This window comes from Mirounga angustirostris, unplaced genomic scaffold (genome assembly GCF_029215605.1).
Source record: "Mirounga angustirostris isolate CCGP_5_RB_7025 unplaced genomic scaffold, mMirAng1.0.hap1 SCAF_10, whole genome shotgun sequence".
In the NCBI taxonomy this organism is placed as follows: domain Eukaryota; kingdom Metazoa; phylum Chordata; class Mammalia; order Carnivora; family Phocidae; genus Mirounga; species Mirounga angustirostris.
Window position 1 is genome coordinate 79,233,260 of NW_026991718.1, and position 24,042 is coordinate 79,257,301.

General features: G+C 42.0%; 1 protein-coding gene across 1 annotated transcript in view; it reads left to right on the forward strand.

Moving 5' to 3' along the window:
• Window positions 1–24,042, forward strand: part of PDCL3 (phosducin like 3) — a 205,176-nt gene that overhangs the window by 108,522 nt on the left and 72,612 nt on the right. The window contains exon 8 of the transcript XR_010405738.1: window positions 14,476–14,740. The gene's annotated coding sequence lies outside the window, so the exon portion shown is untranslated. The remainder of the gene's footprint in view (window positions 1–14,475; window positions 14,741–24,042) is intronic.

The following is a 24,042-nucleotide window of genomic DNA, read 5'->3' on the forward strand; positions in this document are numbered from 1 at the left end:
TCTCTGGTGTCCATGATTCAGCTTCAGTAATTATCCATTTATAGATGATCTTGGTTCATCCCACCTCTACCCATTGCCCCTACCCACTGCCAGGTAGTTTTGAGGCATATCCCAATACATCATATCATTACCTAGAAATATTTCAGTGAATCTAAAAATAATTATGCTGAGTGAAAGGAGCTACACCATACTTTATAATTCTATTTTTTTAAAAAAATTCTAGAAAGTGCAAATGAATCTATATTGACAGAAATGAAATCGGTGATTGGGGATGGTGTGGGAGAGGCAAGAGGGGGGAATTACAAAAGTACATCAGACATTTGGGGAGTGATGGATATGCTCGTTATCTCGACTGTGGCGATGGTTTCACAGGTGGCTATGTATGTCACAACTCACCAAATTACAGTTTAAATGTGTGTGCAGTTGATTTTACATCAATTATGCCACTCTAAGTCTACTTTAACATAACACATTAAGGTTGAAGATTGGGTTTAAAAAGAGTGAGCGTTTTAAAAATTGAATTAGATGTTTAAATAATTTGTTTTATTCTTTCTATTTTTATTGACACAAGCATTTAAGGATATGCACTGCTTCAGCCATAACTCACAGGTTATGTTGTATCATTTTTTCATTTGTCATTTCCTAAAATCTCTACAATTTGGTATGCATTTCTCTTTTGACCTAAGAGATGTTTAGTAGAGACTTGTTTACCTTTTTAAATTTTCAGATAGAAGAATCTTCTTCTGTTTCTCTATTTAGTTATCAGTGTCTAGGTTAACCATATTATCGCAGAGGATTTTGCCTGTACCATTTCTCCTTTTGGGAGTTTGTTGAGATGTTCATTATGGTCTGTCATGGGATCAGTTTTCATGTGTGTTCCCTTGACCTTTGAAAAGGAGGTAAAGTCTCCATTTTCAGTATATAAGTTTTGACACATACTAATCAGATCAACTTTTTTAGTTTTGACTTCTTTGTTATTTGACATTAATTCTGACATGAATTAACAGGATTAAAAAGTTTCCTATGACAAGTGTATTTCTATTTCTCCTTACATCTTCTGGAATTTCTGCCTTGTGAATGTTGCTATCATGTGGTTTTATGCATAGATATTCATTCACTACTCTGTCTTCATTGTGCAATGCATTCTCTAGCATTATAACATCCCCTTCTTTGTCTCATTTAATGGTTTTTGTCCTGAATTTCCTCTTCTTTGAGGGTAAATTGACAGTACTTGCTTTTGTTTGGTTGTGCTTGTCTGGTACACGTTGACCATCCTTTTCAGTTTCAACCTTTATGATTTATTTACTGCCTGAGATATGTTGCTTTTATTTTTTAGGGTTTTTTGAGATATGTTGCTTTTAAACAGCATAAGATTTGGTTGTGCTTTATGATACAATGTGAAAATCATTTATTTTAATAATTGAATTTATCCCATTTATGTTTTTTGGTATGAGTTTGATTTTAGATGTGTCATTACAGATGGTCTTTGACTTACAATGGTTAGCGTTAATGATTTTTTTACTTTAAGATATTGCAAAAGTGATACACATTCAGTAGAAATCATACTTCAAATTTTCTTGTCTGGGCTAGCGATTTGTGATCCGACCCTCTCTCAGTGCTGGGCAGAGGCACTGAGCCACAGATCTGCAGCAGCCATATGATCACAAGGGTCAACAACCAACACACTTACAACTGCTCTGTACCCACACAGCCATTCTGGTTTTCACTTTCAGTATAGTATTCTATCAATCACATGGATATTCAACACTTTCTTATAAAATAGGCTTTGTGTAAGATGATTTTGCCCAGTTGTAGGTAAATGGAATTGTTCTGAGCATGTTTAAGGTTGGCTGGGCTAAGCTGTGATGTTTGGAAGGTTAGGTGCATTGAACGCATTTTCAACTTACATTACTTTCAATTTATGATGGGTTTATTGGGATATAGCACTATAGTAAGTTGAGGAAGATCTGTATTTTTTTTAAGTTTTTATTTAAATTCCAGTTAGTTAACATACAGTGTAATATTAGTTTCAGATACACAATGTAGTGATTCAACACTTCCATACAACACTGGGTGCTCATCACAACAAGTGCCCTCCTTAATCCCCATCACCTATTTGACCCATCCCCCACCCACCTCCCTTCTGGTCACCATCTGTTTGTTCTCTGTGGTTAAGAGTCTGTATCTTGGTTTGCCTCACTCTCTCTTTTTTCCCCCTTTGCTTGTTTGTTTTGTTTCTTAAATTCCACATATGAGTGAAATCATATGGTATTTATCTTTCTCTGATTTATTTTGCTTAGCATAATACTCTGTAGTTCCATCCATGTTGTTGCAAATGGCAAGATTTCATTCTTTTTATGGCTGAGTAATATTCCATATATATATGGAATATATCCATATCCATATATATATATATATATACACACACACATACACACATATATATGTACATATACACACACAGCACCTTTTCTTTATCAATTCATCAGCCAATGGACATATGGACTATTTCCATAATTTGGCTATTATAGGTAATGCTGCTATAAACATCAGGGTACATGTATCCCTTTGAATCAGTATTTTTGTATTTTGGGGGTAAATACCTAGTAGTGTGATTGCTGGATTGTAGGGTAGTTCCATTTTTAACTTTTTGAGGAACTTCCATACTGTTTTCCAGAGTGGCTGCACCAGTTTGCATTCTCATCAACAGTGGCAAGAGGGTTCCACTTTCTCCACATTCTAGCCAACACCTGTTATTGGTTTTAACCATTCTGACAGGTGTGAGGTGATATCCCATTGTAATTTTGATTTATATTTCCCTGATGATCAGTGATGCTGAACATCTTTTCATGTGTCTATTGGCCATCTGCATGTCTTCTTTGGAAAAATGCCTTTTCATGTCTTTTGCTCATTTTTAATTCGATTATTCATTTTTGGGGTGTTGAGTTTTATAAGTTCTTTATATATTTTGGATACTAACCCTGTATCAGCTTTGTCATTTGCAAATATCTTCTGTATATTGCTTTTTAGTTTTGTTGATTGCTTCCTTTGCTGTACAGAGGCTTTTTATTTTGATGTAGTTCTAGTAGGGTTTTTTTTTTGGTTTTGTTTCCCCTGTCTCAGGAGACATATCAAGAAAGAAGTTGCTATTGCCAATGTTAAAGAAGTTACTACCTGTGTTCTCTTCTAGGATTTTTATGGTTTCAGGTCTCACATTTAGATCTTTAATCCATTTTTAATTTATTTTTGTGTATAGTGTAAGAAAGTGGTCCAGTTTCATTCTTTTGCATGTTGCTGTCCAGTTTTCCCAACACCATTTGTTGAGGAGACATTCTTTTTCCCACTGGATGTTCTTTCCTGCTTTTTTGAAGATTAATTGACCATATAATTTTGTGTTCATTTCTGGGTTTTCCATTCTGTTCCATTAATCTGTGTGTCTATTTTGTGTCAGTACTGCACTGTTTTGATCACTATAGCTTTGTAATATAACTTGAAGTCTGAAATTGTGATGCCTCCAGCTTTGTTTTTCTTTTTTAAGATTGCTTTGGCTAGGGCGCCTGGGTGGCTCAGTTGGTTGAGCGACTGCCTTTGGCTCAGGTCATGATCCTGGAATCCCTGGATCGAGTCCCGCATCGGGCTCCCTGCTCGGCGAGGAGCCTGCTTCTCCCTCTAACCCTCCCCCATCTCATGTACTCTCTCTCTCTCTCATTCTTGCTCTCTCAAATAAATAAATAAATCAAAAAAAAAAAAAAAAGATTGCTTTGGCTATTTATGGTCTTTTGTGGTTCCATACAAATTTTAGGATTGTTCTAGCTCTGTAAAAAATGCTGTTGGTATTTTGATAGGGATTGCATTAAATGTGTAGATTGCTTTGGGTAGCATAGACATTTTAACAATATTTGTTGGAAGGTCTGTATTTTGTTCTCTGATTACAGTGTTTTAAATCTTTCAATATAAGGTCTGTTTGTTTCCTTTTCTTGGGTAGGGGGCATAGGGTGATAAATAGAGGAGAGAGGAAGGGAGGGAAGGGGAAGAGAAGAGAAAAGGTTTCAAGAGAAGGGAAGAGAAACAAGTTCTGATACTTAAGACAAATTGTAGTATTGTTTTAATGATTATCTTTATAATTGTCAGACCAAAATACTCAATCATCTGCTTTTTAAACTATTTTGAACAGTAATAAAATTCATATGTATTTTCTTCCCTTTCTTTTATCTCTCCTCCACTTCCTACTTTAGTCAATCATATTATCTTGATTAGTTTTTACTTTGGACTCTTAAAAATGTATGTTCTACTATTTGAGTCTTTAAATTTTTTTCCCTGTGTCCCTGATTCTATAGATAAAGCCATCGCTGAGCTTCCTGACATCTTTACCTTTTCCCATCCCAGTGTTTGCCAGTTGTGTTATTTCTACATTGTCAGAACATACAACACTTACATTCTATTTTGTTACTCCAGTCCCCACTTCACATTTCCTTTTAGATCCAAACCTAAATATAATCAAGGCTTACAGTCACACTCTTGGCTAAAGTTTCTGCAGTTGAGTCTCAGTTGGACGAAGTTCATTTTCTGGTTGTTTCCTCAAGAAAGGTTCATGGAAACAATACTTCCTGAGTTCCTGCATATTTAAATGGTTTGCAATAGGCTTCATAATTGTCAAACAGCTTGGATGATAGAAAATTCTTGGTTTGCACTTTCCTTAAATATCTTCTAAGTGTTTCTCCATTCTCTCTCTCTTTTTTATAGAGATGTTATTTATTTATTTGCAAGAGAGAGCACACAAGCAAAGGGAGGAGCAGAGGGAGATAATCTCCAGCAGACTCACGCTGAGTGCAGAGCCTGATGTGGGGCTCGATCTCAGGACCCTGAGATCGTGACCTGAGCTGAAACCAAGAGTCAGATGTTTAACCAGCTGAGCCCCCCAGACACCCCTCTCCATTCTCTTCTAATATTAAATGCTATTGGGTGAAGTCTGAGTTCAATCTGATTTTTTTTTCTCTTGTAAGTAACTTGATTTTTTTATGCTTTACTGCTCAAAGGATACTCTCTTTAAGTCAATAATTAGACTAGGCTATGTCTCATACAGTGACTGTCCTGGATCGGGTTTCCCTGGGAAGTTGTGTGAACATCCAATAAGTAGATTCAAGTCTTGTTTCATTTTAAGAAATGCTTTGAATTATATTTTAAAATATTTGTTACTTTGAATCATTTGGTTTCTTCAGGGACCCCAATTTTGCATATGTTGGCTTTCTTTTGACTTTCTGCTATCACAGTCATGTTCCCTTTAATTGTTTGAAACTCTATTTCATGTAGTTGCATTTCATATTTCTACCCTTTGCTTCCTGTACAGCATTTGCTACAGTGACTTCACTCCTTTTGAGCCCCATCCAATTTGTCTTCACTCATGTGATGATGGCTTTATTTTTTTCTCTCTTTCCTGATTCTTCTGCTCCTATCTCATCACCTCTCCTTGCCTTGTCTTCTTGTATTTGAGTTCTTACATTTGTGCTTTGTAGTTTCCCTCTAGAGATCACATTGTTTTGCTAAGGTTTTTTTGGTTGTGCTTTGTCTCTAATTCATGGAGGAATGTTTGTTCATAATTCATCTCTTCCAAGCCACATTTTTCTGGTGCATGTTCTTTTGTTGACAGGATTTGCTGTTCTTTGTATCTTACAGCACGCTTGCATGGAAGCTATTCTGTTTTCTTTTTCTTATAGAGTGTATGGGTTGGACTTTCCCGAATAAAACTTTCTGTGGGAGGCTCTAAATAGGAGTGGGACAGGAGCAGCCTTCTAGAATTCTTGATCCCAAAGGACCTTTCTCTCTCTGTTTCCACAGAGACGGACTGCTTCCTGAAAATATTGTGTGATTCTTTATAGAACTCTGCTTCCTTGGCTTCTCTGAATCAAGCTGGGTCCACAGGGCTTCTGTGGCCAGCCCTTGAACCTCTAGTTCCTTCACCAGCCAGTGCAACAAGGGGCAGGTGTGCAGCTCACCTTTAAGAAGTGTTAATATTTTTTGCATTTTCTAAGCCCTGCAGCCATTGGCCCCTAGACACACCTGTACTTCTTCCTGTGAGGGTTCTCCTCCTGACAGCCTATATGTATGTGTTGGAGACTATAGTCTATGGAACTCCTTGGAGCTATGATTTCCATGAGGAGAAGGACACACTACCACCATGCTCATTTCCAAGTCCGATAATTTGGAGGAATTAATACTAAGCATCTGTGCTCTCCTTTGAAAGACTTTCAGCAGGATGCAGTTTGAGGCATGATGGAGGTACATTCTCCCTGCATCAATTTCCATCTCCCTTTCTGGTCCCTGCATGACTGTCCCAGCAGGTAATAATGGTAAAAGACATTAGTGAAGCAAAGTAGAGAGCACATGTGTCAACCAAAAACATGCCACTTCAACTAAGGGGAAAACACATACACACACACACATACACACACACACACACTTTGTGGGCCAAATAGAACATATCTGCAGGCTCCCGGTGCACCACCTCCAGTCTAAATCAGCTCTAGGGTCCTTCTCTGGTGCCTTATAGTAAGGATCCCTATCACAACTGCGTATTATCTTGGTGGCTTTTCCAGCCCTCCACCAATCCCTAAGGCTGTTCCTGATGATGACTTCATCTGCGTCACAGGTGTTTGTGGAGAAGCCTTGTTTTTTGCCTGTATCCTACAACCTCACCTTTGGCCCTGTTGCAATCTGATCTCTTTGCCTTTAACGGGTACCTCCCTACTATGTACGGCCTTAACCCAATGCAGCTCTGTGCAGGCTGGAATTGTCCTGGGCTTGTGCCATACACCAGGGACTCTAGTTGATTCCAGAATTAGATTTTGATCCCCACAACCCCCCAGTTCCCATGCCTGCACCCAGAGTATGGCAGCAGCTCGGTGGGGCAGCCCTATGTGGAGAGGTGAGCAGAACGGAGAAGACAGGAGCACCATTGTGACTGAGCAATGTGGGTGGGCCTAAAGGGAAGCTGAGGATAGGCCTGGGCGGGGAGACCTATGCCCCAGCATGTCACCTGGGGCTCTTTGCAGAGATTTCTGGGCTGCTGTGAAACTCCAACTGCTCTGGAACAAAGTTGAAATGTTGTTGGAGAGCAGCCTTGGCAGGGGTAGGGGCCAAGTGTTCTGGACACTTACCAGAAATAAACAGACTGCAATGAAATAGATCAAGAATCCTTTCCAATTAGGACAGTTGTGTGGGTTTTTTTTTTTTTTTTTTTTTTTTTTAATTTCTGAAGTAAGAAAGGGAACAAAATGCAAAAATCTGTTCTTTTCTTCCAAAAGACTTTAAGTAGCAAATAAGCAAGGTGTCAGGACTGGGAAAGCCTTCTGTCTAGGCTCTGAGTAAATGAACTTGCTTTTTGGTAAAGAGCTTGAGTTAAAATTAAACAGATACATATGCATAGCTTGCAATAGAATGATCCTGCATGTATTGCCTTAAAAAGAAATCTGAACATTTTTCTGAGTAGGGCAAGCAAAGAGAATCAGGCAACAGTCCCTCCTCCAGAAATCCATAAACAGCCCCACTCCTTCTACAGCAGAGGAAATTCGTCAGAGCAGCCCACCAAATGTCCTCGTATTCTGAAAATAGATGGCACAGGTCTTTCTCTGGGCACTTCAGGACAAGGGCACTGGGGGTGTCCCCAGTGACAAAGGCAAAATCCATATTAAGGACTGCCACCCCCACCTCCACAGCCACCCCCACCCCCAGTAGGGTTTTCAAAGTCTGCAGAAATATCTTCAGTCCCTACACCAATTATCTACGCTGGCCCGTTTTTATGTACATTTGAATCCAGTTTCAAATTCCAATTTAGATTCTGTAATCTCAAGACCTAGAATAGTGCTTGGCTCGAGTTGGTGCTCAATATATAGCTGGAGGCTGGATGAATCTCATGCCTTGCTATTGCTTCTAGTCTTTTAACTTCCTTCCGTCTCCTAATTTCAACTGTAATTGACTCTTTGAAAAGCCGACCTCGAAAGGTCAGATTGTTTTCTATATAGTTTCCATACACTTTTCCCCCCCATTTTTGCCACCCCGCAGAAGGCTATCGACAACCTAAGGGAGGGCTAATGGGAGGGACTGGATAACACTCCCAATTCTTCCCTCTACTAGAAAAACAACTGTATCAAGTTTACTCAAGGGACATTGGCAGATATTAGAAACAGCCCGAACAATGTGGATTTAGGAAGATGTCACTTTTACAATGGACTCATCATAGAGGGCAAACTGTCTAGAAAGTGCTGCAGGGGGAGATTGTCTGCCCCTGACCTCTGGCCAGACATGGAGAGGGGGCCACACCATGTCTTTTTTCCTTTCATACACTCACTTTCTTATGACCAAAGGCTCATTCATTGCATCTCCAGACAGACCACTTGAATGTCACTGTAGGGTCTGGATTGACTGAGGTGTTGTGCACTGGCACACACAGGGCTGAGGAAGAAGGGAGGGGCCCAGGGCTGTTGGTATGGAACATAGCCACTTTGTCCCTAGGCACTGCCACGGAATTGGATTTCTCCCCTGAATATAGCAACACAGTCAGGCCCCAAAGAACCTTGCTACCCTAAGATCATCTGGTTGACGCAGGGACTCTCAGTGCCATATGTGTATCTTCTGTCCTTCAGCAGCCCCATCCCTGTCCCCACACCCTCCCCCACCCAGCACAGCAGCTGCATCCTTGGGCATCTGGCCTTTTTGCCCATGGAAATACCTGCCAGGAATCATAGGCACGGGAGAGCTGCCTTCCCAGCTCTCACCCTCTCGAGAACAGTTTAACTCATTTACACTTTCCTTCCGTGCTCCAGCAATTACTTTTCCCTCCCCTGACACCATCTTCATCACCCCCTTGCTGCTTGTTCAGAAGTGGTTCATGGGATGGATTTCAACTGAACTCTTTGGTAAATAATGTGAAACCCTGCAGCTACCGGGAGTTGCTTCCCAGCTGGTTGCGGAAAACTAAAGATGAACTTTTTACTGCCTGAGCCACTGCGGTCACCAGGGTGGTAAACTTGAGAAGCAGCGTTAACGCTTGTCCCGGAGTAGTATCTGGGAGTTGGGGGAGACACTATTGGATAACAGAAAACATATGCTTGTCCTGCCTCTCCATTCCCTGCACAGAGCTCCCAAAACCCTTGTAAATGTCTAAGTGATAGGAACACTAGGAGCATGTTTTGTTCTACTGAGTCGACTCTGGGTGGGCTCCTGGATGGGAGCTGGTCACCAGAAAGATCAAGCCATGATTAGAAGCTTGGACTTTTCAGCTCCACCCCAACCTTTCAGAGAGGGGAGAGGGGCTGGAAATGAAGTTAATATTAATCATGCCTACATGAGGAAGCCTCTAAAAATCCTAGTAGTAGGAGGTTCAGAGAGCATCCAGGTGGATGAACACATCCACACCAGGAGGATAACACACCCATATCCTTGGGGACAGAAGCTTCTATGCTTGGGACACTTCCAGACCTGACTCTATATATCTCTTCATCTGGCTGTATGTCTATATACTTTATTATATCCTTTAATAAACTGGTAGATACAAGTAAGTGTTTCCCTGAGCTCTGCGAGCTAATCTAGCAAATTGATCAAACCCGAGGAAGGGCCATGAGAACCTCCAATTTGTAACCAAATAGGATGGAAGTTGTGGGTAACCTGGGGACATATTACTTGCAATTGGCATCTGAAGCACGGTGGGAGCAGTCTTGTGGGACTGAGCTCCTAATCTGTGGGATGTGATGCTATCTCCAGGTAAATGGTGTCAGAATTGTGCCAGTCACATTGTAGGATACCCAGCTGGTGTCACAGAGAGTTGCTTGATGTACAGGAAACCCCCTCACACATCTGGTGTCAGGAGTATTGTGAGTGTTCTGTGTGAGTAGTGAAGGAGACACACAGGAAAGAGAAACACAGAAGGAGGTGGAGGACTGGGTTTTTCCCTACTTAGGAGACTGAACTGAGTTTTTCCTTTAGAGACACATTTGTCATTTGCATGATGTATTCATTTCAGAGAGATCTGCCAGTAATGTTCAGAGGACTTGATTAATTTTGACCAAGTTTGGTATTTGCTTTACGTTCCATTAAATCTCCTGCCTTGAAATAAATGTTCTTAGTTAGGAATTTGCAGAAGGGATTTTTAATGGATTTCAGTGCATTTCAGGGATAATACTAAGGCATGAGCTGTGGTTCACAGAAACCACATGCTACATATGAAGCGGTAATTTCCATTATTAAGATCCCACTCAGTGTCATCACTGGAAGACCACTCAAGCCTTACCATGATGCGGATACAGGGCACCATTTGCTCCTCTAAGACAGAGCATCTAAGCTTTTTTTACCCAGGCCTCTTCTTGTGAATGCACAAATCTGTTCCCACCTTAACCTCAAGTCCTAAAAGGTCCCCAGCTGAAAATCACTGTATCTTTTTCATATTTCCTTTGGCCAAAAAACTTCATTGAACTTTACTTTGGGTAGTTTGTGCTGCAAAAAAAATACTAATAGCTTTTTTTCACTTTATAATGCTAAATGGTTCTGTATTGTTAAATATGCTTTTTTTTGTATTACATGTGGCTCCTTAAGTGTCCCTGATTGGGGGTGACATATGTGGGTAGACCCCACCTTTTAGACAATCATCGTTCTAAGAAATAACTTCCTGAGAGAAAACTGCTTAGTGTTTTTATCGTTGGTTTTACAAACACTTAAGCCTATACTACATCTACTTTCTGCAGGGAGAAAAGAGGGTGAGGAGACAGCAGGGCTCCACATGGGGAAGTGGCTATGACAGCTCCATCCAGAATTGACTGGAATGATCAAGTTGGGAAAATAATCAGCAAATTAGTTGTATTAGAACAGGAGTGACAGGAAACAAACTGAGGGTTGCTGGAGTGGGGGGTGGGGTGGGAGGAATGGGGTGGCTGGGTGATAGACACTGGGGAGGATATGTGCTCTGGTAAACACTGTGAATTGTGCAAGACTGTTGACTCTCAGATCTGTACCTCTGAAACAAATAATGCAATATATGTTAAAAAAAAAAAAAAGAAGAAGGTAGCAGGAGGGGAAGAATGAAGGGTGGAAATCGGAGGGGTAGACGAACCATGAGAGACGATGGACTCTGAAAAACAAACTGAGGGTTCTAGAGGGGAGGGGGGTGGGAGGATGGGTTAGCCTGGTGATGGGTATTGAGGAGGGCACGTTCTGCATGGAGCACTGGGTGTTATGCACAAACAATGAACACTCATGGAACACTACATCTAAAACTAATGATGTAATGTATGGGGATTAATGTAACAATAAAAAAATTTTTTTTAAATATTAAAAAAAAGAACAGGAGTGAGTTGCCCATGGCCAGTGGCCACTGCAGCCTGCCCCACTGCTTCCTGCTGCCTGAGTTTCAATTTTGGACAATATGCCCATATCAACGTGTTAATAGCAACCTTTTCATTGTCAGTGTTCCTCATTGACATTTGTAGGAATTAGCAGTTGCTGCATCACTAGCTACATCAAAACTCAGTGGCTTAAAACAATATCTATTTACTATTTTTTTTTAAAGATTTTATTTATTTATTTATTTTGAGAGAGAGAGAATGAGAGAGAACACATGAGAGGGGATAGGGTCAGAGGGCAAAGCAGACTCCCTGCGGAGCAGGGAGCCCGATGCGGGACTTGATCCCGGGACTCCAGGATCATGACCTGAGCCGAAGGCAGTCGCTTAACCAACTGAGCCACCCAGGCGCCCTGTATCTATTTACTATTACTCACAGTTGAACTAACCATGCTTTTTCTTTTCTGATGCTTGGACATCTTGGGGCCTTGCTGACCCTGGAGGGACTGCTCCTTCCAGGGTTAGCTATTTCATAGGGAGAGTAAATGTTCACCTCCCTGGCTTTCACACTTGGGCCCCTTTCCACCAGCCCTAATCACCCCAGAGCCAGGATTAGACAACTAGGGACAGTCCTTATGCCTCAGAGCCTGCTAAAATTACAACACTTTAAACAACCCTGCTTTATGTCTGCTTAGCCTGCGTCAGCCAAATGAAACCACGATAACGGCTCTTGCTCACTTTTCTCTCCTCTCCCTCTGTCTCCTGATGACCCTGGTGCTTCCCCAAGAGGCCCTCTGTGGGGTGGGGTGGTGTGCCCCCTTTCCTTGGGATCTGTAAGAATAACAGACTATCTTTTCAATGGTTTCGGTTGAAATCCATCCCATGAACCACTTCTGAACAAGCAGCAAGGAGGTGATGATCTCTTGGCCTTACCATACCCAAATCATAATAAAACCCATATATATATTTTTAATTTTATTATGTTATATTAATCACCATACATTACATCATTAGTTTTTGATGTAGTGTTCCATGATTCATTGTTTGTGAATAAAACCCATATTTTAAAACTACAGTCTACAGGTCAGCTAGGCAGCTCTTCTGGACTTAGGGCATCTTTGGTCACCTGTGGGTCCAGCAGGCAGCTCTGTTGGTTTTCACTGTGCTGCCTCATTTGTTTGGGGGCTGTCTGCTTTACAACTATAAACTTGTGGGATGTCCACGACTGGGCATCCGGGCTCTCCCTCCTGTGATCTCTCACTCCCCAGCAGGCAGGCCTGGGCTTGTCACAGGGCAGAGGCAGGGATCCAGGAGAGTAGAAGGGGGCGGGACCTCATCCAGCCTCCAGTGGAAGGAACACACATCACTTTTCCTGCACTCTATTGGCTGAAGCAAGTCACAGAGCAGCCCAGGTTTGTGGGGGAAAGAAATAGACTACCTTTTGCTGGAAGGTACTGCGATGTCACGTTGCAAGTGATGAGGATACAAAAAACAGTGGAGAAATGGAGACTTTTCCTAGCCCCTCTACCACAACATTCTTCTGCTCAAAAGAGCAAATTATCCAAAACATGTTTTTCCCCATGGACATAATAAAGGTATATATATTTTAAATTAAAAAAGAAAAAGAAAAGGTGGCCTGTGTGTGGATAGTTCACTATTCTAATAAGACTAGAATTAGATGGAATTCCAGCCTCTCAGTGGAACAACATAAACATGAATAATTGGGACAAAATATGGCACCTGGTACCCTTGTTAAAATGCAGATTCCTGGCCCCAGAAAATCTAATTCAGTAAAGCCCAGGATAAGGTCCAAGAGTCTGCATATTAGCAAGCTCCTCAGGGGACTTGGTGCTGGTGATTCTAACAACCTCGCTTTGAAAAATGTTGATGTCCCATATTCATAGCAGCATTATTTACAACAGCTGAAACATGGAAACAACCTAAGTGTCCATCAATGGATAGACAGATAAAGAAGATGTGGTATATATGTACAATGGAATATTATTCAGCCATTAAAAAAAAAAAAACAAGGAAATCCTACCATTTCTGACAACATGGTTGGACCTAGAGGGCAATTATGCTAAGTGATATATGTCAGACAGAGAGACAAATACTGTATGATCTCACTTTTGTGTGGAATCTTAAAAAAACACACACACACAACAAAACAAAAAAATCAAACACATAGAAAAAGAGATCAGACTTTTGGTTACTGGAGGTGAGGACCAGGGGGAGGGAGAATTGCAAGGTGGTCAAAGGTACAAACTTCTGGTTATAAGATAAGTAAGTACGAGGGATGCAATGTATGACAGGATGACTATAGCAAACACTGCTGTGTGATATATAAGAAAGTTAAGGGAGTAGATCCTCAGAGTTCTCATCACAATAGAAAAATGTTTTCCTTTATTCTTTTCGTCTTCCTTTTCTTTTCATTGAATCTATATGAGAAGATAGATGTTAGATAAACCTATTGTGATAATCATTTCACAATATATGTCGATCAAACCATCCTGCCATAGGCCTTAAGTTTATATAGTGATATATGTCAATTATTTCTCAGTAAAACTGGAGAAGATTTTTTCATGCTGGTATCAAAAAATTGTATGTGTGTGTGTGTGTAGAGCAGTAATATCAACCTCTGTTTTACAAAAAGGAAGCTAAGGCTCTAAGCCTTAGCTCTGTTTAGTGGTCTATGCAATTTCACACAGAAGATTAATTGCAGAGCTGGGATAGGTACTCAAGTCTCTTGACCCTTGATCTATGAGGTATGGTCTGAGAGGTGCAGAGAGCCCCCATTCCCCTTAGAACCACCCCCACCTTGGGCTTGCTGCAGGGCCTGAGCTTCCTGTCAGTCACCATTGGTCTCTGCAATATCAGCAAGATCACTCTGCCCCTTCCAAACCCTGTAAGGAGGCTAGAATTACTCAGGCACTGGTGAAGTTGGAGGGGACAAACATATTAAAACCTACTGGCCTAAAAACCTCGCACTTTCGCTTAAATTGATGTACTGTATTGGTTGCTAACTCCTAGCTTAGTCCTGGGGGAGCTTTATTCATCCCTTGAGAAGCAAACAATGAAAAGAGAGCAAGAAAGGATAAAGAATGAGGAGGAAGGAGAACATTTCTATGATCATTTCTCTCTCTCCATAGGTGGCTTCCTAGTAGTCCAGTGGGCAGCGATGATGATGGTGATGATGATGATGATGATGATGGCGGCAGCCATATTTACAGATGGAGAAACAAGGACTTACAGATGCTTACCCACACCTCCGTAGAGACCTGGATCCTGTCTCTTTGGGCCTCCTCCTGGAAAATGGCCATTTAACAAAAAACAATCCCCAAATTGCATTGATTTGGTATGATTCTTCAGAACCCTGGAAGAGATACTGATGGTCTTCTCTGAAAGAAGAGTAAAGTAAGAAATTACCCACTTTTAAGATAAATTAAGTCTTTAAGCTTGATGTGCAAAATGACACCTAGGACATACACCCAGCTAGGAATTTATGAGAGTACAGTCCCACCCCCAACAGCCCTTAGTTGCAACAAAATGCTATTAGGATGACAGGGATGCACCCTGTGCCTGTCTGTCCAGAATTTTAACCGCCAGTGTCCAGTCACACCTCAGACAGATGAAGAGAGTAATCCTCATCAGTTTGCCATTGGCGCTGCCTCTGGGTTATCCTTCAGGGCTCTGTGGTCACCTCAGATGACATATCTGTCAGGTTCTCAAGAGAAACAGAACCAATAAGATGTGTGTGTATATTATTATCTCTCTGTAGATGATGGATGGATGGATGGATAGATGGATGGATGGATGGATGGATGGATGGATGGATGGATGAATAGTAGGGGAGAGAGATAGAGAGATTTCAGATATTGGCTCACACGATTGTGGGGGCTGGCAAGTCCAAATTTTGCCAGGCAGACTGGCTGGCTAGAGACCTAGGGAAGAGCTGGTTTGCTGTTTAAATCTGAAAACTGTCATCTGGCAGAATTCTTGGACCTCTAGGACATCCAGGACTGGATGAGGTCCATACCCATTATTGAAGGTAATCTCCTTTACTCAGAGTCTACTGATATAAATGTTAATCTCATCTAAAAATGCCTTCACAGCATCATCTAGTCTCATATTTGTCCAGAAACTGAATACCATGGCCTAGCCAAGTTGACACATAAAATTAACGATCACAGCTGGGCAGGGAAGTACCCAGAAATGGGGCTGGGGATCTGTGTTTACAAACAGGCTTGTTGCTGAGCTGGACTTGACGGGAGGAAAACAAGACAGAGGTGCAGCCACAGTACTCCTGCTTCTGACCTCGGTCAGAGTCAGGGTCAAGAGCTGGTGTGGCCTGCTGGGGAGAAAGCTGATTCTTTCCAACTGTGTTTGAGCAAACTGGCTTCTTGCTACAGGTATGATAGGAGGTGGCTCTGCTGACAGAGCTGTGTTACTCCATGAAGCACATCTTGCCCCAGACCCCACTTGTGTGTGCCCCACACCCCATCCTCCCAGTAGCACCACCAGCACACAGGTGTGAGCACACACACCAACTCCCAGAGAAACCCACAAAGGGCCTCAGAGTGACCAGAGTTCTGGATTGATCTGCACCCATACACTCTGAGGGTTGTGCACTCAGCCAACTTGATCCCCCTGAGCCATGCTCCTAGGAGTGTGATGGAAGAGCTGGGGCAAGTCCAACAGGCAAGTCAAGCACTTTGAAACCATGGGAAATATTAGAATGCTGCATAAAATAGGAAAGTGGTTCTCTCTAATGGGCTTCCATCGCAAAGACTCAAAGGCGGGTGGGGAACTGTAGAGGAGGCAGGGGTTTGGGAGGAGCCTTGTTGCCAGCACGTCTGGGGAGAAGAAGAGAGGGGTAGGTGAGGAGGGAAGGAGAGCTACAGAGGAGGAGGGGAGCTACTGACCCACAGCAGCAGTAAACTCTGGTCCTGGTCTCTAGAATAGGAGAAAGAATGACCTGGAGATGGCTCATTCAGAGCCCTGGTGATCAAGGCAGCATGAAGGTGGCTGCTTAACTGGGGCCAACACAGAAGCACTAGACGTCATTAGCTGGATATTCCTGGTGAAAGTCATGTATTTTTAGCCTTGATTATCTGAATAACTTGCTTGAGTAGCTCTAACCTGAGGTAAAATTTGATTGGAAAAGAGAGAAAAGTAAAAACCTGGAGTGGGAACTCTGGACAGCAGGGCTGGCCTGGGGCAACCTCAGAAGTTGGCATCTGGTCTCAGGCGTCATTCTCTGGCTTTCCCCCAGGCCCCATGTTCAGAGCCCCTGTCTGTAGCTGCCCTTCCCACTCGGTATCCCCGCACCCTCCTCATCGAGGACCTACTGCAGACAGGCCACTGAACCCTCACACGGTCCTACAAAGTGACGATGCTATCTCGCAGTCATTGTGCTCTTACCATTGCCTGGCACTCTCCTGAGGGTTTAATACCTCTCATGTCATTTAGGGATTAAGAGTCGCACCCTCCAGGCCCAGAGATATGAGACACAAGCTAGTGATTCCAACCTCCCTCTCCCTCAGAGGCTGATGGTAGTTCCCTTTTTGCTGTTTCTAACAAAATACTGAGCTGGTAAAGCCCAGAGGACCGTAGTGCTGACCTCGTCTACCCCCTTCATTGTACATGAGAGGAAACTGAGGTCCGAGGAAGTTATACAAACTATTTAAGGTTGCATAACTGGTTGGTGGAAGGGTCAGGATTAGAACTCAGATGACCTCACTCCTAGGTTCACTAAGATTTCTACTTGCGGAGAAGAGCTGATCCATTTACACTGTGGTGTTAGTGACTAATAATGGCTTAATCCTGCCATCCTGGAGTATCTTAAGTTTTACTGAGAAAGGAAACTGTCAACCACTAGCCAAGTAGGGCATAAGAGGGTGAGTTAAAGGAGGTTAAAATTAGGAATTAAAGGAAAACATTCTTGGTTCTCCTCATTTCATACCACATAGGCTGTCAGCTCGGCTGTTTGCTTAATAGGCTTGAATTGCATAATAATTCACCCACCATACCACCTTAGGGTCTGGCTGGAACTCTTATAATCCTTGAAATGGAAGGGAACTTGGAGATCATCTTATTATGGAATGGCAAACAGGGCACTCTGCCATGCATCTCCCTCCCACACTTCTGCAAGGCAGACTAATCCTCCCAGATCCTTTGCTCCTCTTTCCTCTACCCCCATCACTGCTGAGAAGGGACTGATTCTGAATCCTTTTCAATCAAGAGTTGTACCAATGGATTACAGTTGATTAAGGCATCGATAATCAAAGTGTGATCTGTGGACCCTCAGCAGTGGCATCACCCTGGAGCTGTTTAGCAAGGCAGAACATCAGCCTCACTCCAGAGCTACCAAATCAAAATCTGCATTTTTATAAGTTTCTAGGCAATCCACATGCACACTGAGCTTTGCAAAGCATGGGGTTTCTTCCCCTGATAAACAGAGAGAATATGCTTAGAGTGGTGGAACAAATATTCTTTAGAGGTGGAAGTGTAAGGGGTGGAAAGGTCATGAAACTGAAGCCAGACCCTCTGGATTAACCCTTGTCACTATTAGGTGACTTGGAGTAAGTCACATGAACAAGGCCATTAGACTGAAAACTCTGTGGCCAAGTTCATGTCTAATTCACCTCTGAAACCCTGGTACCTAGAATGTGTAGGAGCTCAATAAATGCTAAGGAAGAGAATTACCAGTGGGCTTCTGTTTCCTCCCTTACAACTGAAGGTGTACCAAAGAATGGCTTCCAGTCCTCACACCCATGTGTCCAAAACACACTGACTCATGTCCTGGCTTAACTAACATGAAATAAGTGGGTTAGCAGAGCTAGCAAGAAGGGTGAGTTTCTGCCCATGAAGAGTTCTTGTGAGTGCAGACTCTGGATTGGGAACACTGGCCTTTCTGCTGCTCAGCCCCAGAAACCTTGGTCAGGCCCAGCCAGCTTTCTGTGACCCTCTCTTTCTTGTTCCAGGCCTCCATACCTTCTCTCAGCTTTTCCACCACACCCTGGACTCTCTAGCTTCTTCCTTCCTCTCCCCAGCCTGGATATGTTAAAGACAGTTTCCCTAACACCTCACTTCTCTGCCACCCATTCCATCAAGTTCAAGAACACCTTTTTGGGGGTTCAACACAGGCAAACTGAGACTGGGGGTTACACAAAGCCCATGGAGTTCCCATAATGCCCCCAGAGGCCTTTAATCTCCAATCTCCCTTTGCACTCCTCACCTCCCACCCCTTTCCAGACTAAGGAGGCCATCTTGCTAGAATAGCCTTCTTTTTTTTTTTTTTTTAAAGATTTTATTTATTTGACAGAGAGAGATACAGTCTCTGAGAGGACCACAGCAGGGGGAGTGGGAGAGGGAGAAGCAGGCTTCCCACCGAGCAGGAAGCCCGATGTGGGACTCGATCCCAGGACCCAGGGATCATGACCTGAGCCGAAGGCAGACGCTTAACGACTGAGCCACCCAGGCGACCCTGGAATAGCCTTCTTATACTCAGATGATTTGCAGCACTCAGCTCACCAGCCCCCATCTGGAGCCCCAGTGAGCAGCCCCCAGGTCTTTGAAAATCTGCCTCTCAAGGGGAGCCAACAGAAGACAGAAGGAGAAGAAGAAGAAGGAGGAGGAGGAGAAGGGGGAGGAGGAAGAGGATGTGTGGATAAGTAGGGCGGGGGGAGAGGGAGGGAGAGGAGAAGAAGAGGAGGGAAGAGAAAAAGAAAAAGAAAGAGCCAGAAAAGAGACAAAGACACCCTTAGCTGTTTGAGGGTCTTTAGCCTGATGTAGTATTTGACATCTCTACAACACCTCCTACCCTCTTCCAGACACCATCATTGGGTCTCCTCCGTGGGCCTAGGACTCAGCAGCCTCACCAACCCACCAGGATAAATTCTCCCCAGTGTTTTGGTAAAATAAGGCTGCTCGCTTCTTGGGATTCTCAGGCAAACCAGTCACAGATTGACTTGATAGAAGGATATTTTACCTTATGCACTAGTTGGGTGCTTAAACCAGTATTTGAAAAGTGTTGTAATACTTTTGTTGTAAGGGAAAAAATGAGGTATATAAGAATAGGCACTGCAAATACATGCTTGCAAAGTTATTCCCCAAGTAACCTGTTAAATTCAAAACATTTAGCAAATAAAGCAACCAATCAGAACAGATTCTTGGCCATAAACTTGCAGGACTGGGAAGGCTGCCTTGAAGGCTGGGTTCCTATCAGCTCTGCTTAGAACCCTTAGGTGTCATTTACATGCTAATTATCTTGACTGCCAGTTCTGAAAATCAGCATTTCCAAGGCCCTGAATGTGAAATGACCAAGAATTCTGAGCTGACAGAAGGCATGTGTAGTTACCAGGTTGAGCCAAAGACCTGTCTCCAGGACAGTATTCTCTCATTGGCAATCCAGGGAATTGGACTGTTCCAATGTGGCTGGATGGCTTATTGAGATACTCATTCAGTTTTATTACTGTGCCAATCAAGTTAATTTTCTCCTTTGACTCCCTTTTTGGAAAAACAGCCAGGCCTTTGAGTCCTGGAGGTCTCTGATGCCCTTGGCAAAGGAGAGAAGGATCCAGACTTTAATTTCTAAATCCTGGTTTAGATTTAACTCAGCTGTGAGGCTCATTATCTGAAAAGGGAATGTTTCCAATGAATGAAAGACAGAGGGCAGAGGTAATGGCTCATCCTTAGAAGGTGGGATTAGGTAGGGTATTGGGACGGGGGGAGGGCAGGTGGCCCACATGTGCTGAAGACCAGAGCTCCAGTTATTCAGAGTGCTCATGAGGAAGGATGGCTTCTTGGAATGCCAGGGGAGGCTGGACTCTAGGGTCTTGTTACTCAACATGTTGTGCATGACCAGCAATGTCAGCATCACCTGGGAGCTCATCAGAAATCCAGACCCACTGGAACCAAAGTTGTATTTTAGCAGGAGTGTCAAGTGATTTCTGTGCATATTGGAGTTTGAGAAGTACTTCTCTAGGTTCTACTGCTTGGGAGCCTCAGCAGGGATGCCCAGACAAACTCGGCACAAAGGAAGAGAGTGGGGTTGCAACACTGGAACACTCCCCGCTGGCCTTGGACAAGATATTTCAGGGACAGCAGTCATAAGCCTTCCCCCAATTTTCTGGATGTTGTAAGCACCAGTGTTTCCAAACAACCCGCAGGGGCGGCGGGGTGGGGGCGGTGGGAGGAGGAGGATCTCCAAAATACAACTGAGATGGAATTTCCCACCATCCCTAAAGGTGATGGCTTGAAGCAGAGTTGGTGAATTTACAAAATGTAAGGAAATCTGATGTGTCTTTCAGCTGAGTGCTGTGGAGGAAATTTATAGCCTTTACTTGATTAAATGGATTTTCTGACAAGCTGTGTGTGAAATACCTACTCCCTATCATCACCACACACAATAGATTTTAATTCTTATTGTTGAAAATTTACCAAAACATGTGTAATTAGTTTTTGCTGCATAACAAACTCAAGATCATAGTGGCTTATAACAACAAATGCTGCTTTTCTTTGCCCATGGACTTCAGGCTCTCTGTGGCTCTGCAGGAATCAGTTGGACTTGACCCCAAGCCACAGTTTGAGCTTACGTCTATTCCACGTGTCTCCTTATTGCAGTACCAGGAGCTCCCCAAGGCACATTTCTCTTATTGCAGATAGCAGATGGCAGAAGCAAAGCATCCAAGCCAAACTACACAGGCATTTAAAGCCTCTGCTTAGCATCACATATGCTCACATTTTATTGGCTGAAGCAAGTCACATGGCCAAGTCCAGGGAGGTGTGGATGTACCACCTACTCTGTTGAGAAGCAGTGCAAGGTCATGTGGCAAAAGAAGTCAGAGGGCGAGAAATAAAATCCAATTTTGAACAACACATTAGCCCATTTTCCTGCCTTGGTAAACCTAATGAACCTGTATAAAGCTGTCTAGGTTGATGAAGGCTCTGACCAGCCAGGGACTCTCCAGGACCAAGAATGTAAGCAGGCACAGAGATGGCTGCTTCTTCATAGAATGCTGAGGCTGTTATTTTAAATATACCCTGCTCATTTCTTATGAACCTGATCTGAAGGCAGCAAAAAAACAAAAAACAGTTAACTTAGGGAATACTTTGTGTGGTCTGGTTAGTCAAGATTTCCTTAATTGAATACAAATTAACTTTTTATTTTATTTTATTTTTATTATGTTATGTTAGTCACCATACAGTACTTCATTAGTTTTTGATGTAGTGTTCCATGATTCATTATTTGCATTTAACACCCAGTGCTCATTGTAATATGTGCCCTCCTTAACTTTATTTTTTAATTTAATGATTATAAATTTTAAAGAATATTTAGTACAAATTCAGTATGTGGTTTTTTATAGAAAAATTTCAAAGAAATAGTATATGGTATAGTAATAACAGCAAGGATGATGACAAAATTTATTGAATGCTTAGTATGTGCCAGACACATTTAATCCTCAACCAATCCTATGAGTTAAGTTATATTAGTATCCCAATTTTACAAATAAAGAAACTGAAGCCTAATTACTAGTTAATTATTTTTCCCAGGGTCATACAGCCAGCCAGAAACATGAAACATTCTTGAACTGAACATCTCTTAGCTTTATTGTTCTTGTCTATAAAATGAAAATAATAAAGCCCACCCTGATATTATTACTGATAAAGGTAATATCTATAGCAGCCAGGTATATTGTACACTTTCTATAAAAGATACCTACTTTAAAGGACCACAGCTTCTTGATCTGTAACAGGAAGGCAATCCCTGAGGCCCTTCCTCACTGTAGGAAGTAGGCTTAACTATTCTGGTAATCAACTCCAGAGAGGGCATAATAGCAGATAATCAAGTTATTAATTTCTTCCAAGCTTCTTTCCAAATTACTAAATGAGGACTTGAAAACAATATTGAGGCAGGGTTGAAGATTTTTTAAGAAGTATTGTGCTTTCATCTCTTTCCTGTGGTAGGAGGCGGAGATTCAAAACAGAGGGTGGAGGGAGAACTACAAATTGGTGGTTGAGCTTGCATCAATCTTTTCCTGGGAGCTAGCTGGTGGAAGGCTGGGGAATAGAGGCCTAACAGCCTCAAAAAGCCCACATACCAGAGAAATCAATCATCACCTTGTATTTTATATCTAGACTAAAGATGCCATTCCTGTTGCAAATCCATTTTATAATCCCTAAAGACATGTAAAATCAAAAGACCATAAAAGAATTTTATTAGCAAATTGAGAAGTCGTAAGAATCAATAGAACATGCTTCCTTGTGAAATGTGTGGTTTGTTTTTTTTTAAGATTTTATTTATTTACTTGACAGAGAGAGACACAGTGAGAGAGGGAACACAAGCAGGGGGAGTGGGAGAGGAGGAAGCAGGCCTCCCACAGAGCAGGGAGCCTGATGTGGGACTCTATCCCAGGACCCTAGGATCATGACCTGAGCTAAAGGCAGATGCTTAATGACTGAGCCACCCAGCCATTGAAAGGATAATAAAGAAATATGGACAACTCCACATACAGAAGTTCAACAACTTATTTGGAATGGGCCAATTCCTTGAAATCCACAAAGAATCTAAACTTACCCAAGATGAAATAGTTAACCTGAATAGTCCTAGAACTATAAAACCAGTTAGGTTTTATAGTATAATTATAATTAAAATGTATAATTGAATGTATAATTAAATGTATAATTAAAAAACTTTCCACAAAAGAAATCTCTAGGCCAAGATAGTTTCACTGGCAAATTGTACCAAACATATAATAAAATCGAATATACGCAATCTCTTCCAGGACGTAGAGGAATGAAAATGTATCAGCTAGTTTTATGAGGTCAGCTTTACCCTGATATCAAAATCAGACAAAGTGTGCAAAAATTAAAACTACAGATGAACATCTCTTATGAATTTAGGTGCAGAAATACTCAACAAAATATTACCAAATTGGATCTAGGAATATATAAAAGAAATCATACACTATGACCAAGTAGAATTTATTCTAGGCATAAAAGCTGGTTTCATCATTCAAACAAATAATTTAAATTTATCTACTATATCAATAAGCTAAGAAGAAATACATGATCATGTAAATTGAAATAGAAAAAGCATTTGGCAAACTCCCAAACCAACTCATGATAAAAATTCTCAGCAGGTTATGAATAGAAGGGAATCACTTCAACCTGATAAAGAGCATCAACAAAACCCTTCAGCTAACATCATAGTGAATGGGGAAAGACTGAATGCCTTCCCCCTAAAATTGGGAACAAGTCAAGCCAGTGATGTCTACTTTCACCACACTTATTCAACATGCTACTGGAAGTTCTAGGCTCTGCAGTAAGATCGGAAATAAAAATAAAAAGCATATATAATAGAAAGAAAGACATAAAACTTGCCCTATTTGCAGATAACATGATTACCTACACAGAAAATCCCAAGTAATCTACCAAAAACTATAAATAATAAGCGAGTGCGTTAGTCTACTAGTGCTGCTGCCATAAGAAAATACCACAGACTGGGTGGCTTAAACTACAGAATTTACTTTCTCAACGTTCTGGCAGCTGGAAGTCCAAGATCAAGATGTTGACAAGGTTGATTTCTGGCTTGCAGACTGTCAGCCTTTTCCCTGTGTCCTCACATGGAATTTCCTTTGTGTGCAGGTCCTATGTGCATTTTTCTTCCTCTTCTTATAAGGACACCATTCTTACTGCATTAGGGCTCCACCCTT